Source organism: Corapipo altera, unplaced genomic scaffold (genome assembly GCF_003945725.1).
Source record: "Corapipo altera isolate COAL_440 unplaced genomic scaffold, ASM394572v1 306, whole genome shotgun sequence".
NCBI classification, from domain to species: Eukaryota; Metazoa; Chordata; class Aves; order Passeriformes; family Pipridae; genus Corapipo; species Corapipo altera.
The window spans coordinates 73,237-78,371 of NW_020885128.1; positions in this window are offsets into that span (position 1 = coordinate 73,237).

The window sequence follows — 5,135 nt, forward strand, 5'->3', positions numbered from 1 at the left end:
GGGATGGGATGGGATGGGATGGGATGGGATGGGATGGGATGGGATGGATGGAGAGCCAGGGGTGGGATGGGATGGGCAGGGTGGGGTGGGAAGCAGCGTTCCAGGATGGGAAGGGTATCCACAGGCCAGCGCAGGGGCCGTGGGATGCGGCTGTGTCGCAGGAGGGGACACGGGCACCCGTGGGTGCCCCACAGGGAAGTGGCACAGTGGGTGTCACCCGGGGGTGCTCAGGTAACACCCAAGGACCCGGCGCAGGGCAGAGCCGACGTTTCGACCGCTGCCTGGGCTGGGGTCAGTCCCCGAAATGGGGACGGGGAGGCGGATCCAGCGATTCCCATTTTCGGGACAATTGCTCCACCCTCAGGGCTGGCCCAGGAGCGCAGGAACCCTGGGACCAACCCCCAAAACTCCCCCGGGACCTACCACCCACCCACGGCAGCCCAGGACTGGCCAAGAGCTCGGCGAGGCTCCCCGCACCCCACCAGCCCCCCAAAACCCCAGAGACCCCCGGCACAGCTCAGCCCTCCCGGCAAAAGGTCTTGATGGGGGGGGGAAGAGCTCGGGTTTGGGTCAGGGGGTGCAGTGGGGCTGCCGGGGTCACACACTGACCCTCCTACTACTGTCACCCCCATCTCTGCATTGGGGTACCCCAAAGCCAGGGCAGAGGTTTTGCCCCCCATGGTAGGATTTTGGGGGAGCAGCGAGTCCCGGGGTCCCACGGCCACCCCGGCGCTGCCGCTGGAAGCCTCCCGTGCTCAAAGCGAGCTGGGAAATGGGATTCGTTCCACCAGCCCCGGCGACAAAAGGAGGGAAAAAGAGCCGCCAAAGCCGCTGGAAAATGAATATTTAAAAGAGAAGGAAACCCATTAAACCGGCTTCATTTTTATTCCCATTACAGCCCATTAAATCAACGCCAGGGCAGGCAGAGGCAGAACGGCTGCGGGAGGGGAGGAGGGGGACAGCTCTGCACCTGAGGGGGGACAAATTCAGCCACCAGCTCTGCCCTGGGGAGACCCCTGGCACCGCGGCCCCTCCCGTGCCTCAGTTTCCCCGAGTGCAAACCCGGCTTTCTCCAGCTCTCCCTGTTTTCCCACCCGGAGGTGAAAATCAGGTGTGGTGGGGATGAAGCTGCCTCAAGGTCAGGAGCAGCGATCTGGGGGTGGAAATGGCTCCCCAAAACCCCGCTGATGTGGAGGCCGGGGGGCCGAGGTGCCCCTGAACCCCAAAACCGGTGACACGGGAGCTCCCTGAGCTCCGCTGCCGCTTTATGGGGCCGAACATCAGGACTTTGGGCAATGCAGGTCATAAAAGCGATGGGAGCCCGGCTGCAAAATGGCCGAGGAGACCCATTCTGGGGAAAAGTCAGTGAAAAATAGGGATGTCCGTGCTGCTGTCTCACCCTTCCTGGTGGGAATGCTGCCTGGAAGGGTTTGTGCTCCTGGCATGATCCCCTCGCCCCCAAACCCCATTTCTCATCCCTTGGGTGGTGGGGGACACCCAAGGTCACGGTTGTGTCAGGGACCCACCCCCGGGTTTGGGGTTGCCCTTGGCTCCCTCTCTGTCCCCCAGTGTGTCCTGCCCGTCCCCACCACCCCCTGTGGGGACCACTGGGACCACTTTCCAGCTGAACGGCCCCGCCACGTTGGCCGGGGGATGCTTGGAAAGTTGAAGAGCAGCCGAGGGAAGGTTTCCATGGCAACGGCCAAAAAAAAAAAAAAAAAAGCCGTCTCGGTTCCTCCATTTGGGGTAACGGCTCCATTTGTATGCAGGAGCAAGAGCTCGGAAAGTCGAGCAGAAAATCAAACTGGCGAAGGAGCGTCGGGATTATGAGGGAGGTGGGAGAGCGGCCCGAGGTTGTTTAGTGTCGTCCTGGGGAGGAGGACACGGGTGGGGACAGGAGGGGGACAGAGAGGGGGACAGAGACAGGGATGGGGACAAGGATGGGGCTGGAACAGGGTGGGGACAGGACACAGATGGGAACGGGGATGGGGACACAGATGTGGACAGGATGGGGATGGAGACAGGGGTGGGGATGGGAACAGGATGGGGACAGGATGAGGACAGGGAAAGTGGGGAGGTGTGAGAGGTTTGGGCGCTCTGGCCAAGCTGGTGTGGGAGCAGTGGAGGCCAAGGGGAAGAAGAGGGAGGAAGGAGATGCCTAAAGAGAAAGAGATCTGTCCTTCCTTCCTTCCTCCCTTCCTTCCTTCCTTTCCTCCTTCCTCCCTCCCTTCCCTCCTTCCTCCCTTCCTTCCTTCCTCCCTTCCTTCCTTCTTCCTTCCTTCCCTCCCTCCTTCTTCCCTCCCTCCTTCCTTCCTTCCTTCTTCCTTTCTTCCTTCCTTCCTTCTTCCTTCCTTCTTCCTTCCTCCTTCCTTCCTCCCTTCCTTCCTCCCTCCCTCCTTTCTTCCTTCCCTCCCTCCCCTCTCCTTTCTACCCATCCTAAAACATCCCCACTGCAAACAGCTTTACATTCCTCAGAGGAGAAAAACCACCAAAACCCCCAAATATTCACCCAAAAGTGTGTTTTCTCCAGCCTTTTTCTATTTTACCAGCATCTCTGCTCCTCACAACACGAGGAGGTGAAGCCTTTGCCGATGGGAGCGGTTGGAGGTTGGCTCTGTCCCTCTAATATATCATTTTTATTTCCTGTTGTAACTGACAAATTGTTCCGTATTTTATATCGGATCCCTCCAGGCAAAGGGGGCTGTGGGATGTGCTTTTTTTTTTTTTTCTTATTTTTTTTTTTGTATTCACTAGAAAAAAAAAAAAAAAACCGAGAGAGAGAGAGAGTTGTAAAATCAAATAATAAAATAAGAAAAAAAAAAAAGTTAAAATAGTCCAAAAGCAGAGCCGTGGTGGTAATGAGCACCGCAGAGAGGCTCCATAAACCTCAGCAAGGCTGCAGGGATGGGTGAGGAGGGGGATAAAAAGCCACCAGGCAGAATTTTCCTCCCCCCCCCCAAACGTTTTACTACCTCCAAAAACGCTGGGGAAAATTTCTCGCTCCCCGCACTGCGCCCAATTACCATCAGGTTGCAAACACACCCAAAACCCCACTTATTTCCCCATAAAGCAGCTCCACTCCTGCAGCATCTCAGCTGGCAAAGGAAAGAAAAAAAAAAAACCCTTAGGGAAAAAAAAAAAATCTGATTTTTTTTTTTTTCCATGTAAAGCTTGGATTCTTCTCCTTAAAACCCCATTTCCATCGGGATTTTAATTGTCTTTGAAAAGGTCAGGCGATGCTTCTTCCCTCAGGTTTCATATTGCTTTATTTATTCGCCCCGGGAGGAACCAGTGTTGGCTTGGAAATCCGCTGTTTTGGGGTAAAATCATGTTAATCGAATTAAAACGAAATGGAAAAATAAAAATCAGGTTGTTCTTTTTTTTTCCTGGTCTGAAATCCCCGCGTGGCTCTTGCTGCTCGTTGCTGCCGAGGGCTGGTTGGCTCCAGGCTCCCTGCAATGCTCCATATATTTTTTTTCCCTATATCCATGGGTTTTACCCCATTTTATGACACTGTGTGGGATTTTATGCATCTGATTTAATCGGGGGGGGGGGAGTAATCAAAGCACAAACCCAACCCCACCCACCCAGTGCCAACCTCAGACACATGGAGAAACCAGCCCTTTCCCACCACCCCGGTCACGAGTGGCCCCAAAATCCTTGGGAATTGCCCCGTTTTGCACTTTGTGCTGCTTTTGAGGCGCTTCCCACCCTCGGCTCTGCCCCTGCTGGATGTCATTTGGGGTTAAACTCGCCCTTTTTGGGGATGGGAGGTGGCAGGAAGGGGCGTTTTGGTGGCCACTGCTCTGCTCTCAGTAGCCCTGTAGAGGGACTCCTGTATCCAAGAGCCACCGAGATCCTTGGGAGCGTTTTTGGGTGGAAAACCATCATTTTCCCAGCCTGAAGAGCCAAATTTCTGGGGGTAAAGGAGCAAACCCGTTTCCCAACACCCCGTGGCGGGGGGATGCTCCAAGTTGCTGCAGGTCTTTGGAGGGGGGGCTTTTCCCCCCTCCCTTCTGCCGTGTCCACCTTGCAAATCTCTCCTTATTTTTATGGGTTAGTCGATCCATTTGGAGCATTTCTGGCTTGTTTATAAATATCCCCGTCTATAAATAGCTGTGCAGGGAGAACGGGGCCATTAGCCCAGGGCTCTTCAATCAGGCCAGGGAGCTGAAGATAAATAAATTCAAGCAGGAAACGAGATGTTCCTCTCCGGTGGGACAATGGCACCGTGGCAAATACAAGATTCACCGGGAAAAGAGGCTTCTTATTTAGGATAATGCAGGGGGAAAATGTCCTCGTTCCACTGGGGACCCTGGTGGAGCCTGGGGAAGGGGACTGTGACCACGTGTGGGGTGGCAGTGGCAGAGGGAGGTCCCCCTTTTCCCCAGGGCTGCTCCAGGGTGGCTTGCCTGGGTCAAAAAAGCAATTAAAGGGTTGCATTGAGGGAAAATCAGTAATTAATAATGAAATGTTGTGTGAATATGGACAGGCAGCACAAATATGGACGCAGGAACCCCACACTGGAGGAGAAACAGCCCCGTGTCCCCTCCCCAGGCGCCCCAAAAGGGGCTGTTGGCTGAATTAATGCCCCTTTCCCACCCTGGCATTCCCCCTCGGATGCCCCTCCCTGGTCAGAAGCCGCTTCCCTGGGTCAAGCCTCTCCCCAGAACCTCATTTATTTCTTGGGGGGGGGGGGGGGGGAAATATCGATGTGAGGGGTCAGAGCCAAGACACTGAAAATCTGGGGGTGTCAAACGCGGTGCTGAACCCCCCGGGGGTTCGAGCAGCTGTTTTTTGCTGTTCGGCTTTTTCCTTTCCTCGCAAAGGGTTTGGGGAAGTTGAGGGGGGGGAGTGGGTGCAAATCCACGCTGGAGACGATGCGGTCCCGAGGCCGAAGCCCCTTCCCCCCGCCCCGCGTCCTCCCGGCAGCGCCGACGGATCCCGGCCCTCACCGGGGGGAGCGTCGTGGAAGAGCATCCGCGGGGACACCGCGGGGACACCCGCACCCACCGGCACCCCGGGAGGTGCCCCTGACCCCCCGCTCCCCCTCCCACCTCCTGTTACGCAGCTTTTCTTCTTTCTTTTCTTTCTTTCTTTTTCCTTTTTTTTTTTTTTTTAATTTTTAACGCTTT